This window comes from Pygoscelis adeliae, unplaced genomic scaffold (assembly GCF_000699105.1).
Source record: "Pygoscelis adeliae isolate BGI_AS28 unplaced genomic scaffold, ASM69910v1 Scaffold171, whole genome shotgun sequence".
In the NCBI taxonomy this organism is placed as follows: Eukaryota; Metazoa; Chordata; class Aves; order Sphenisciformes; family Spheniscidae; genus Pygoscelis; species Pygoscelis adeliae.
The window spans coordinates 1,058,784-1,073,922 of NW_008824186.1; the positions used below are offsets into that span (position 1 = coordinate 1,058,784).

The following is a 15,139-nucleotide window of genomic DNA, read 5'->3' on the forward strand; positions in this document are numbered from 1 at the left end:
GCGAGTCCTTCTAAAATATAGCCTGTTTCTAACTATTATGTCCCATTTCCTATGAATTTTAATACTCCAGAGACAAACACCACAATTAAAAAAAAAAATCTGCATATTTATTTTAAAAAGTTTCGAAGAGTCCCATAGCTTCATCCTGCATACTAAAACATTGTGTAGCTGGGAATGGAGCTGTTTGCTTAAAGCATCGAAAGTAACATGAGCCCTCAGCAGTTCATTTCCCAGCTCCTCTGCAGGCAATGCATTTCTGCCAGGGAATAAAACACTTTGGCTCGTTTTTCAGCTAACACAAGAATCCAGCTTCGCTGAGTTCTCTTCAACTACACTAGTCTGCAGCTGACTACTCATTTATAGGTGCTTGTACAATGCCACCAATATAATTATAATCCTCCCCCCCAATTGTCTTTTTCAACTGAATATTTGTGAATAGGGTTTTTTTTTTTTTAATATTAAATATATTCATGGCTTCTTGATCTCCACTGAGGTCTGCAGGCCCAAATGTAAAACAGATGAAGAAAATAAACATGGTGCTCATTAATGCAAATCAAGAAATCAAATATTTATCCAACCAAAAGCTAAAAGACACTTTTCAAGGCATAAAGTGCTGAACTAGATGTAAGCGTGGCATCTTTATGAGCCGAGCTGTGAGGAACTGAGCACCCTTGTCTCTGATATTTTTGAAAGGAATTGAGAGAATCACAAAGACAGACTAACAAACAGGACTGAAAGGTGCCTGAAGAGATCATCTGTTTCATTATTCCATCCTAGGACAGATGATTATTTGCACTATTCTTGTCTTGCCTACTCCTAAAGGCCTCCAGAAATGCTTTACACAGCCTCCCCATATAATCTACTTCTTAGCTACCCATCATTAGAGTGTTTTTCTTAATGTCTAACCTGAATCATCTTTTCAACTTCAACCTACTGCTTCTTATCTTACCATGGATAAAAAAAAAAAGTCCTTCGCTTCAGGAATTTTTTACGTATTTGAAGACAATCTGTAGATCTCTAATTAGCAGGTCCCTCTTTGGGCTAAACAAACGTAAGTTTTTCTGTCTTCTCCTCACAGGTTAATTTTTCAAGATCTGTTTTGTTGCTTTCTTTTGGTTCCTCTTCACCAATTGTTCCTTGACTCCTTCTGAAATTATGTGCCTAAGGGTAGACACAGGACTCTAGCTGAAAATGGCTAGAGTGGAAAAAACCTTTTCAAACTCTTCAGCCATATTTCTTTTCATGTCAGCCATATAGTAACACTGATATATTTTCAGCCTAGGACCCATGACTTCCAGATCCTTTTTTAATGCTCTTATTTAGCTAGCATCCTGTTCTTCATCCTGTGTTTACTCATTGTTTCTGCTTAAATGTATAACCTTGCACCAGTCTACACTGAATTGCATCCTATTATTTATACTGTTTTCCTATGTATCAGGCTCTTCCTATGTTTTAATCATGTCCTTTAGCATGGCTGCAAGGCCCTGCTTAACTAGAATCACCTATAAATTCACTATGCTTGGTCCTTATTCCCTGTTTCAGAGGGTCAACAAGAACACTGAAGAACAGAATATGCAGAACCTCACTCCACACCTTACCAGCATTGATCAACAGAAGAATATCTTAACTCGACTCAGAATACACTTTTCTCACTAGCTTTTTACCAGTTTATAGTAGGTCCAACTAAGATTCAAGACCTCTAAGAAATGGCTTTAAATATGCACATCTGAGTGCATAACTTATACACGAACAGGAGTCTCAGGCAAATTAAGTTTTACAGTGGCACCTGTAGGTGTACCTACACAGTGGCACTGTGTAAGTACATAATGCCCTTAAAGATATGGTGACTTTACTCCCTTTTCCTCTCCTAACTAGTTTTAATTGTTTTAGAATTTCTGTGTCCTAACATTTCTTTCCATCTTTCCTAACATCTCAATGTAATTTTTTCAAGCCTTCTCCTTTCATTAAAAAAATACCACACCCCCACATACCCCAAAACCGCCCTCTGTGTTTATAAAACATGCATCTTCAGTTTAACTTAGGCCCTTTGTATTAGAAGTTGGTCGGTCAGTCAGTCCATATGGTCTTGAAATTCATTCCTTATTAACTTTTGTAGTACTATAATGAAAATAAGGAATCCTCATAAGTAACCAACATTCATTTCTGTACGTCTGTCTAGATAATCCTTTGACCTCAGCTATGCATCCTCAATCATACTGCCAGCCATTCTGCCTGGGTTGTTACTCCACTTGCAGAGCCAAGTCTTATATTGTACTTTAGAATCCAAAATCTTTAGCCTTGGCGGCTACGTTTCCATTAATGTTAAAACTCCATTACATACCATTAAATGAGTTTTCTCAATGGAGAGCCCACAGGCCTTCCCCAGTATGTCTCTGGCTCACACACAATGGTAGGGGAGACTTTCCTGCACCTAGAACATCAAGTATTCAGGGAAGAACAGCACACTGCTAGGCAGGAAAAGATCCTCTTAATGACAAAACCTAGTGATGAAGACCGTCTAGTCAGGTAGATTTTGCACCCTTTCTCCTGCCGTCATTTGCTATTTTCCTATGCTAGGTTTAAGAAACAGACCTGCAACCACTTGTGTAACTGCTCCCCGCCAGCCTTACAGGCACAGTGAGTTAAATTACTGCCAACACATTTTTACATAACCAACCTGTCATGAATGCAAAACAGAGTTCAACATTTTATATAATCAGTAATTAAGAATTAGTTCAACATCAAATCACAAATAAGATATTTTACTACACTCACATTTACCAAACGTATAGCCTCCGATGATGTCTGCTGCACTGAGTTACTGTGAAATATCCTCTGCTGGAAGTCCAATACTCAATACCCATGTAAAACCTAGTGAATCACACCCATGTGAACGGAAAAGGGGGAAGGGGGGAGGGGGGGGAATCAACCCTGCCAATAGGTCAGCCAGAGAGTGCTCAGATAAGTACAGGAAAGTACAGTTGACAGAAAGTTACCTGCTAAATAAAAGTGGCTGATTGACACACAGCAGTTGTTTAAGACTTGGGAAATCTTTGTGGCATGTATAAAGACAAGATAAAACAATGTAATATGAACCAAGGCCATCTGTGCATGGTTGGAGTGCATTCTGCAGTTGTGCAGCAACATATCAGCAGCAACTGAATACAGGACCTATAACACTAAAGTCATAAGACTACAAACCACTCGAGTTCGTGTAAGAGCTCACAAACAATAAATACTAGACTTGTGTAACCACATGACCAAAAGGCTGAATCACCAAGATTTTCCACAAAGATGTTATTTCAGAAGATGTAGCCTTAAATACCAAAAATCATTACCTGGGCTCCACAAATTAAAGCTAAATAAGTTAAATTCTATTTCTTGTAATGAAAGAATGAGAGAAATTGCATAGAACATGTAAAAAAGTTTATGATAACGTGATAACAAAGTAGAAGGAAAGATGGTCTTGTTCAATATCTTTATCAATGATCTGGATGAGGGGATCGAGTGCACCCTCAGTAAGTTTGCAGACGACACCAAGTTGGGCGGCAGTGTTGATCTGCTTGAGGGTAGGAAGGCTCTGCAGAGGGCCCTGGACAGGCTGGATCGATGGGCCGAGGCCAACTGTATGAGATTCAACAAGGCCAAGTGCCGGGTCCTGCACTTCGGCCACAACAACCCCATGCAGCGCTACAGGCTTGGGGAAGAGTGGCTGGAAAGCTGCCTGGCGGAGAAGGACCTGGGGGTGCTGGTCGACAGACGGCTGAACATGAGCCGGCAGTGTGCCCAGGGGGCCAAGAAGGCCAACGGCATCCTGGCCTGTATCAGAAATAGTGTGGCCAGCAGGAGCAGGGAAGTGATCATGCCCCTGTACTCGGCACTGGTGCGGCCACACCTCGAATACTGTGTTCAGTTTTGGGACCCTCACTACAAGAAGGACATTGAGGTGCTGGAGCGTGTCCAGAGAAGGGCAACGAGGCTGGTGAGGGGTCTGGAGAACAAGTCTTCTGAGGAGCGGCTGAGGGAGCTGGGGTTGTTTAGCCTGGAGAAAAGGAGGCTCAGGGGAGACCTCATCGCTCTCTACAACTACCTGAAAGGAGGCTGTAGCGAGGTGGGTGTCGGTCTCTTCTCCCAAGTAACTGGCGAAAGGACGAGAGGAAATGGCCTCAAGTTGTGCCGGGTAAGGAAAAATTTCTTTACTGAAAGAGTAGTTAAACATTGGAACAGACTGCCCAGGGAAGTGGTTGAGTCACCATCCCTGGAAGTATTTAAAAAACGGGTAGATGAGGCGCTTAGGGACATGGTTTAGTGGGCATGGTGTTGTTGGGTTGACGGTTGGACTCGATGATCTTGGAGGTCTCTTCCAACCTTAATGATTCTATGATTCTATATGAAAAGACAAGGTGGTTGAAACTACCTTGATGGTACTACCACTGCAGATGAAAAGTCAAGTGTATACCATAAATACTTTGCCTAAGGGAGCTGCAAAGCGATGTCTTGAAGCACCTGTCTCCATAGAGATTTTGGATATTGTTTAATGCCCATCATTAGATATTAACATAAAATGTTTCCTCAAACAATTCCAAATCAACTGTTTCTCACGGTTCTAGGGGGAAGGGGAAAAAAAGAAAAAAAAAGAAAAAAAAAAAAAGACTTTTGCATTCCATTACCTGCTTCAGCTTCTTCTTCATCTTTGGTTTCCAAATCTCTCTCTGGAATATGCTCTTTAACTCAGACATAATATTGGTAGCTGATGGAAACTTGACTGCCTAAGTATCACTTACATGATCAAGTCATTACGGAGTCCTTTTCCAAGAAAAACGCTTAAATATTCCTCCAGAATATATGACACCAAAAAAAACCAAAAATCAGACTTCAGAGTATGATTCAACAGCTTTAATTTAAAATGGGGATAATCAGCAAAAATATAAAAGGTTTTTTTGGCAAGAAAGGGAAGAAATGTTTGATTGACTCAGCTATCTTAATTTTCAACAGCCTTCTCAGAGACTGGTAAGCATGGACTGTTATGTTTTCTTGCATGTTATTTTAATAGGAAACAATTCAGAGTGCAGCTTATTGTCAGAACAGAATGACAACCATTGTATAGTGCTTCTGTACAGATGTTCTGTTCAGAAGTTTCTGTAACAGAACTTCTAGCTGAATCTTGATAGGCTGTAAAAGTAAGCTCCTTAAAGCAAACACTTATGGAAGACAATAAAACTGAATACAGGCCAGTTTATGTTCTCCTTGTGTGCTGTTTCAGTTTCAGCTCAAAGAATCTCCAACACAGCTAATTTTAAAGCAAAAATACCAACTTCTGAAGTTGATCAGCAAGCTGTTACACAGAAATTTGTCACTAATACCATGGATCTCATATTGGGCTGTGGAGTGGGGAGGAGCTGGGAGAAGAAACCTGGCAGTCAGTTACAGTGGTGACTTGTAAGCTTTTTCAACAAGTCACCCGCCTCCTTTAGAAGACAGATTATGTCATAACCCTCCTCTCTTCTTATTCAGTCACATGAATCACCTTCAGCTCCACTGATAATTGAATAAGACGCCTGTGGCAACTGTAATACTTGCATTAATGGGGAAGATTAGGGACATGCTTGACATATTGTCTTTTGTTGCAGTTCAGAAGCTCAAAACAAGGAGTATAGCCAGCAGAGTTCAACCAGTCAGTCTTCTCACAAACTACAAGCAGCACACAGACTGTAGTATTATATTTCAATACAAGAAAACGTATACTATAGACTTTTTCCAGCCTAGTTGGAGTTGATAATATTTAGAAGAGTATGGACTTTCCATCTCTTTATTACTCTTCTGGGTCAGCAGAACTGATGTTATGAGTCACAGTAGTTGCTATTGTGTTGCAATGAGTGAGTAGTCTACACAGTAAACATTTTTATTTTGGCATCTGACTATGGATGTAATACAAATTTAATCTCTTGGCATGTTAGTGCTACCTCAAATACACACCCATCTGAATATATGTACATTCACTCAGTGTACTGAGAAGGAGGAGAAAGCTGGAACATGATTTCTGGATCTCCAATTCGTGCCTTTCATCTGAAGGCAATTAATAAAGCAACAACAGGATTTTCTATTTGCCATTGTTCCTTGGTTAAGTGAAAGCAGCAGTCACTTTGAAAAAGCTAACAACATATAGTTTGAAATTAAGACAAAGCTAGGTAAATTTCTGTAGTCTTTAAATTAGAAGATTTTTGACCAAATATTTATATTTTATCTGCATAATCTTTCCCAATACTAATAGTTATTTTCTCCTCCAGACAGTTACATTACTTAAAGGAAGATATCCTTACAGAAGGCATAAGATTCACCCTCAATATCATGAGCTTAATGGCTATAGCATGGGTTTGATCGCTCTACCTCTTGCTAGTACAGGTTATGAATAGCTTCTGGAAGAAAGGAAAGGAAGGAAAAGCATAAGAATAATGTACACCTATTTCAGGTCAGCCATCAGCTCTGTGCTGCATGCACTTCAAAAGGTAAGTCCAAAGCAAGCTACAAGAGTCATCAGGCGCCTCTACTTCACATGAAGGCATCTCTCTTTCAAAATGAGACATCTTACCACTGTACAAAGTTTTCCAGAGGCAAGAGACTTTCCATTTTGCTACACTCCATCCACTGCAGTTCAAATAGCTCAGTTAATTTACAATGTCCTTAGAGAACCCATAATACTGTTTGTAGTAAATATTAGCATTTATGTTTGTGATGCTTGTTAATAATTTATGGTTATACCCACATGCCTGCCTACTAAAATGGGGGTTGTGCCATTTTTATTCGGAATGGTGTGTTTGAATTAAGGCCAGATGGAAAGATAAGAATAAAGCAACAGGACAACAGATGAAATTGTATGTGAACCTTCTAACCCAAATCCCTTGGGAAAACCAAAGAAAGTTTGCTAAAGATGAGACACTTTCAGCTTCAGGTAGTAGGGAGTGTCTCAGGTTCCTTAGCTTGCAACCAAAACTTTTAACAATGACAGATTTATGCTCAGGCCCTGTAAAAGAAACCAACATTAGTTTTCTGCAAAACGCTTCCAACAAACTGCCCACCAACTACTTTATGAGAACTATGCTGCTTGCCTTAGCTGTAATGTTAAAGTGCACTGTATATACACAAGAACTTTTCCATATCCTTCTAGAAACAGACTGCTGAAAGACATGCCTCTCTTAATAATTCCTGTGACCTCCTTAGCCAGGCTTTGTGTCTTACTAACAAGATATCCTTGAATATCTGCATTGTTACAAACTCCTATAACACTGTGTGAAACCAGGGCAGTACTATGTGCCTATGTCAGATATCGTTCAGCTTCTCAGCCCGAATAAGCTAACCAGGACAGTTCTGAAATTGCCATCAAAGTATCACATGCCATGAAATACAGTATAGCTGTACCATTGCAAAGTTTTGTCTTTCTGATATTAGGTAAGATATTATCAGAGAAACTTCTCTTGCAAGAAATACTACTGCAGACTAATATTTTTTATTACTGACAAAAGGCAGAAAAAACAGTAAACAAAGGAAAACACATTAACTGTGCCTCATATACAACTGAGACAAGGCTAAATTGTTTTTTGGCTCTGTCCATCTGCTCTTACATTTTGCTGCCCACTCTGTCATTTGAACATCAAGAAAGTCCAATGGAAAGAGCTGGAGTGTGGTGACACCTTATTTCAATTTGATCTAAATATTGCTTTGTCCCTGCTCCTGTTGCATGATGCTACTATACACATTCTGTTACAAGACTACTGCTTAAAACCAGATCCTCTATTCTAAGCATCTGAAAATAGCAGTTACATCTGTCATTTTGCCTGCCTGGATCTCATGATTTTTGTATTTGTTTGCTGCCCTAACCCAGTCCAAGCCACAGATACCATGCAAATCTAGCTTGGCTAACCAACTGCAACGTCAAAACTGATCCTGGTCTCTGAAGTGATTTCTGCTAATGATGAAATTGGAGTGAGCTTTGGCATACTTCACCAAGGGTTTATGGAAGTCTGTTGCAGTAACTCTCTGTTAAGTGCCATTTGTTACTCTGGAGGGTACTCATACCTTCATTATCAGCCAAAAAGCAACAGTTTATGATTGCAGGGCCTGAAATCTTTATATGCTATCACAATCAGTGCCAGACATGTGACATTAGGATTCTTGAATATGAGAATTAAATAAGCAACTTAGATTGTTTCAACTTTTTTTAAAAATACTTGTCAAAGGAATTTGAGAGCAGACTGCTTAAGTTCTCCTGGGAACAATGCAAGATCATTTTCAGTTCTCTTCCCTTCCCCCCACATGTGCTCACCGTAAAGAGCTTGCAAGGAAAAGCAGCAGTATTGATATTCTCCTTTATGTATTCTACATAAAAGGAATTACATGCAACCACAGTAATAGCATTATTAATTTCTGTAAAAGCCTGTGCTACATTTGAACACAGTATCCTTTCTGAACATAGTACTCGAAAATCATCCCAAAGAAACCTTGTGTTAACCCCTCCAAATCTGTGAACATTTCAGCGTGAGACTTTCTTCACTGAAGCTATTTCTTGATCCCTTTCTCATTATGTTATTGTCCTCCGTATATCAGGTTGTGTGGCATTCAGGATAACAGCACACCTTAGCCTTTTGTTAGCAGACCTATCTTTTTAGAAATGAAATTTAAACCAGCAGGCAGGGGTGGCAGACATACCATATTCAAAACCTCATTTAAATAACAAATTAATATGCGATCTCAGAAAACACTACAGAGTTATTTAGCTTTAACTGCACAGAGCACAGGTTAAACTAATAGTATAATGTTACCAACTGCTACTTCCTTTTGTCTCTTCTCCTTCACTATCCCACTCACTCACCGTTTAATCCCCACCCCATCCACACTCCAGAAATGTAAGTTTCCAGAACCTGATGTAAATATTTTGTAAATTAACGTCAAGATTCTTAAGCTTTTATTAAAGACTGACACTACGTAATGAATATTTTAAATTCATTCAAGAAACTACCCAAATTAAAGTTCCTAATCACATTTCACATAAGTATTTACCTACATTTTATGTTTATACAGCTAGTAAAAAAAATAGAGTGCATATGTATACATGTGTGTTTTTAATCTAGTGCCATACAGAAGCACTAACATAAATGGCGCGCATAGAATTTGCAAGAAAAATACACACAGGTTAAAAGTATAAGGAGAGGATGTGCTGCTTACATGACACACAAATTAATATTTTAATTAAAAAACAATACACTGTGAAGGATCTGTTCACATCCCATTCATGGATTTTTCAAACACTGAAAAATAAATACTTAGAACCTAAAAAATCTAAAAGCTAACAAAAACTACATGATTTTTCCAAGGTGATGAGACAACTGCACAAACTTACTTTTTTCCTTTTATAGGAAGACAAAAACAATCTCACACAGTTAATTCATGTTCAGACAGTTCATCACAAAATTCAGCTTTTAGTAGCATTGCCTTTTTAAAAAACATAATTTTATCAGAGTAACATACACAGGAAGAAAGTACCACCATTTTTCTCCAAAACAAAGGCATCCTAAAAGATCTCATACAGTTACCCTGATGAAGAATTGATTAAGCGAAGAACTAGTGCAAATAATTTTTCATTTTAAAGCACAACATGGTAAACAACATAGTCTCCTTTTTTGCCATACATTCCCAAGCAGGATTTGCTTTGTTGTATTACAATCTCAGAAAAGCACGAGCACTTGCTAGAATCTATTGCCATTTGTTCAAAGTTTGATCCTAGAGTTTCATTTTTAAAGACAAAGACAGCTGATTCTCTCCCCCCTCCCTAAGCCTCCTCCTCCTACATGAAGAAACATCTTTAATTCATTTCTCGTGAAGAAACTTACAATATTTTATGTCTGAGGCACTCAATACCTTTCCTTTCACAAAGCTGAGAATTCTGACTAAGATTTGCTAAAGTGCATTTACAAAGAGAAGACAAAGCCCAGCAAATCACTTACCCTCTTTAGCCACGTGAAGTGCTTGTAAATATCAATCTCACCATCCATGCTTTGGGCCCATCTCAGCAGTCACATTCCCAGGGTTAAAAGAAACTTTTGGAAGCAAGCGCACTGCTTTGTTCTGCAGAATATAGCTGTGACTTCTTCCCCCTTCAACCCTCAACTTCTAAAATCTTGAATGCGTGTTCACATTTTAAGCTAAATCTTCTGCCTCTGTCCCACAGTCTTATCCCAAATGCTTCTCACAGATGTATATATAACACACAACCGTATAAACTTCGGACTCTCCCCCAAACATCTGTTTTTTTTAAACAGCAGATCGGTTAGCAACAAGAACAATGTAACTCTAAAAACTTCAAAAATATAACTTGCTAAATGATCTTTAAAAAAGGATCTTTCAAGAATAGTATAAATCTGCAGAAACTGTTCCCTTTTAATGTTGAATAACAAGCTAAAAATTATTAAGCTGTCACTGAGAAACTATTTTCAAGTAATGCCTTCTCTGGCTTTCTGTTTCAAGAGTGGCTGGAACTCATTACCAAAGACCCCCTATTTCCTGTTGCTGTTTTACTCCCTGTTTATCATAATACTACTCAGCCCTCTCAGTTTATTTCAGGCTCAGACTAAACCTAAAAATAAGTTCTGATCTTTGAATTACTTGCCTGTCCTCTCAAAAGACATTATAAAAGAGGAGGGATTCAAGGACGATCCTGTGGATAAGTTAATTACCCCATAAATACTGGTATTGCCAAAGAGGCAATTTTCCATCTTAACAAGAGATGATGATACCCTTCTAAGATTTTTGTCTGCTCTTCCTGAAGCTGAAGTCTCATAGCATGGCAACTTTTCAAACTTGCAACACCAAGATAAATGCATACGCAAAGCAATGCTCTGGCAAGAAGGGAAGTTTAAGTGTTGCCTGTTCCTGCAGTGTCCTCTAGTGCCTCCAACACAGTAGTTATGATTGAGTTCTAATTTTTCCCAATAAATTCCAGTTTCCAATGTTGTATCTCCCAGTAGTTAAAAGTGGCTTTGGCCTAAAACTGGGCAACTGATTCTTCTACACACAAGGACAACTGCTTGGGCAATTCCTATTAAGGCCAAAACACAGCTGTCCCCGTGGGATTTTTGTGATGATCTCAGAACATTTACTTATCTCTGCATTTTCTTCAGTTTCTACAGCCAAACTCACTCCTGCATTTAAGGCAAAGTAGAACAGCAATTTGGAAGAGCCAGTGCCAAAGTTGCCAATCATACTAATGATATACACAAAGAACTCAAAGTCTGAAGCTGTATAATGCCCTGAAAAGCAGTTCTTACAGGGACCTGCCTCACTTAGCTATCTACCCACATCCCAAACTGTGGAAGTCAGATACATGAAGGAGTTTCTGCAAGGGATGTGGATTTTTATTACTTCAACCATTCTCAATCCTTTTGACCTGACGGACCTCTTTTTAGAATCTTCCATGACACAAAGTAAGAGAGAAAGATACAAACCTAGACTTACAGCTTTCTTCATCTATTTATTATCTGTTGTTACTTAAAGTCAAGAGACAAGAAAAATATGAAAGGTTTTTAAAAAGTTAGTGCTAAAAGTCTTCTAAAGCTGCTAGGATACCTAAAATCCCCAGTAAATGTGACAAGACAAAAGAACTGTCAGTTTCCAAAAGTGAACCACGCCACAAGACAGATCTGAAGTGGACTTGGGTTGCTCTGTACATAGAACGTACTTTATGCTGGTTGTAGAAGTTTTTATGCTATCTTAAAATTGATGAGAGCAGCTATTTCTTGAATAGCTCACACCATCTGGCAAAAGCCTTAGTACATTGTCAATGGTCCATTTTTTTTTTTAATCATAACAATTGAGATGCACTTAATACAGTACACTTCTCTATGCATGACAGCCTCTGTCATGGCTGACAAACTGAAGACTGAATAGGGCTTCTCTTGACATTAGAACATGAACTCCCTACAGCTTAAGGCATTTTTCCCCCAGCAAACTAGTTATCTCATTAGGGAGAACAGCAAATAGATCAAACTTTATCTCGAAGTATTGCGTACCCCATAGCACCACCATAGCAGGCTACGGAGCCTCAAATTCCACAATTTCATCCATTTCAAAACATAGGCTCTAAGACTCTCATTTCAGGCTTATTTAGGGAAGGGGGAAACATAAGTCTCAAAACATTTCACTACATATCATCTCTTAATGATTTTGTTTTTCATTTAAAAAACTACAGGAAAACTATATTACTCCACTCATTAGTACCTCAGTGTAGCATCTGCACCTACGTGAGTATCCATTTCTCCTCTTAAAAGTATTTAAAATGACAAACATACCTTATTTCTGCATTGCCATTTGTCCTGGATTTCACGCAAAGGCCTTTTGAGCCTGTTATAGTCATTCTTCCTGATTAAAAGGTAAACGGGTCTGAATTTTCTGCTTATCAGCCACAAATGTTGACAACATACATTCCAGACAGTCACATGTTCACTTTTAGCCTGTCACCTGCACGCTGAACTTTACATCCTGCTTGAGCTTTGGCCTGAAAAAGTTTCAGACACCAACGGAATGCAAATCTATTGCCCCAGATTTGCTTAGAATACTTTTCTGTTTCACTGGAAAAGCAGGTTAGTTTCTCTGGGCACTGTGAAAATAAGGAAAATACATTGCAATCTGGGGATTGCTTCATCGGGTTACCACTGTATTTTTTTTCTTATTTTTAGGAAATCCACGTCTGTGTGTAGTTTTTCACTGAGCACTAACTTCTAGTTCAATGGAGAATTAAAAAAACAAACAAAAATCCTCCACTATTACGGCAGTACCACCACCCTCAAGTGTTACCCCATGGAGACAGAACGGTCTAGCTGTTACTCCCTTCCCCCACCAAATTGGTTATTTTCTCCAGTGCCGTCTGAAAAAATAACTGAAAACACACATTACCGCAATACAAATGCAATGTAGGGCACTAAAATGTTTAAAATTAACAAAGTTTATATACTCCACAAGCTGTATGAAAGCCCATTAAGATCTCTTTGCCAATTCTGTACTTCCATAGCAAACTGCTGACTACTGCCACTGTTGATAGAACTAAAAACTCCATTTGCAGAACACCAAAGGTGCTAGCCACATGAACATCTGCTGATACATAACCCATAAAAAACACTCAGCTAAGCAACCCATTACTTTATGAGTCAGAATGTCAAATATTTCAAACAAGATTTTAAATCTGTTTCTAATAGTAAACAGACATGCTGTAACAGCTTTGAAACTGAAAGTAACGGAATGCTTTAAACAATCAGTTACACTTCTCATGTCTCTCCATTCCAGACCTATGAAGAGGCAAGAAACATCCACAAATCCTCTTACAACTGTGGGGAAGGCCAATCTGACTGTCTGGTGTATTCCCTCTTCTCCTACCAATACTGGAGCTGAGGAAGCACAGAGTTACTTGCTTTTCGATCACTGTCCCTCTTTCTCCCACCCAGCTGAGGTCCTATGAACATTATAAAATTATATTTATTACTGTTATTTTAGCAATTTTACTTTTTATTCAGTTAAATTTGTGCTAAAACACATTTTTTTGTGATTTTTCAGAGCAGCACAAATACAAACCGTTAGTAACGTTCTTGTATTGGCACTGCATTGCCTGGGAAGTTAAAAGGGCAAGGGAGTAGGAAGCAGAGCAGAAGTTCTTCAGCCTCCATCAGGTCCAGGTCATAGAATCATAGAACAGTTTGGGTTGGAAGGGACCTCTAAAGGTCATCTAGTCCAACCCCCCTGCAATAAGCAGGGACATCTTCAACTAGAGCAGGTTGCTCAGAGCCCCGTCCAACCTGACCTTGAATGTTTCCAGGCATGGGGCATCTACCACCTCTCTGGGCAACCTCTTCCAGTGTTTCACCACCCTCAGCGTCAAAAATTTCTTCCTTCTATCTAGTCTAAATCTACCCCCCTTTAGTTTAAAGCCATTCCCCCTTGTCCTGTCGCAACAGGCCCTGCTAAAAAGTTTGCCGCCATCTTTTTTATAAGCCCCCTTTAAGTACTGACAGGCTGCAATAAGGTCTCCCTGGAGCCCTTCTCTTCTCCAGGCTGAACAACCCCAACTCTCTCAGCCTTTCTTCATAGGAGAGGTGTTCCAGCCCCCTGATCATTTTTGTGACCCTCCTCTGGACCCGCTCCATCAGGTCCATGTCTTTCTTATGCTGGGGGCTCCAGAGCTGGACACAGTACTCCAGGTGGGGTCTCACCAGAGCAGAGTAGAGGGGCAGAATCACCTCCCTCGACCTGCTGGCCACGCTGCTTTTGATGTAGCCCAGGATACGATTGGCTTTCTGGGCTGCGAGCGCACATTGCCGGCTCATGTCCAGCTTTTCATCCACCAGTCCCCCCAAGTCCTTCTCGGCAGGGCTGCTTTCAATCCCTTCATCCCCCAGCCTATATTGATACCGGGGATTGCCTGGAGCATAGCATCTCTCTTCCTTTTCAGCAATAACTTTTAAACCATTTTGGTTTCAAAATCCATCAGCCTCTGAAAACACTAAAAGAACATACATTTGGCCTTTCAGGCCAAGAACTGAAATGACCAACTATGCGTCTTCCCAGCCTCATCAGGAGAGTCCAGCTGAGTATGGATATGCAACAAAACTTTACTCACTCCCAAGAATTAGCATCAGCGTTTCCTACATTCATTACTCTGTGCTCTTCCCAATCCTACTGTTTGGGCTGCTTTGGAAACAAAGGGATTAGGACCAGATTTTAAAAGGGAAAAATTTTCTCAGCATGCCAATTCACACACCTGTCATTCTCATGCCACAGAAAAAGGCGAGAGCTTCAGAGTGAAGAAAGAGAGAGAGAATATGAGAATACTCCCGCACAGGAATACTTGTGTAAAAAGAAATTCGGGCCATTTGTGCAAAAGACAATGACGGAAGAAATCCTTTTCACATGGTGAGGAGTGGCTTCAGAAATCTAGATGAAGCATTTCCAGCAAGATAATTTGTCTTACAGTCTTAATCATGACTAACTGATAATGCCTAAGTGACAGAGAAAGATGAAACTCTTGGAACAAAAGGAAAAAAAAATACTGCATTCTGTGTATGAGCACATTTGCTTTACTTGTGATAATTTAAAAAAAATA

At 39.4% G+C, this 15,139-nt stretch overlaps 1 protein-coding gene across 1 annotated transcript in view; it reads right to left on the reverse strand.

Moving 5' to 3' along the window:
• The window catches only part of PPFIBP2 (PTPRF interacting protein, binding protein 2 (liprin beta 2)), a 111,930-nt gene that overhangs the window by 52,378 nt on the left and 44,413 nt on the right, over positions 1-15,139 (reverse strand). The window lies entirely within an intron of this gene.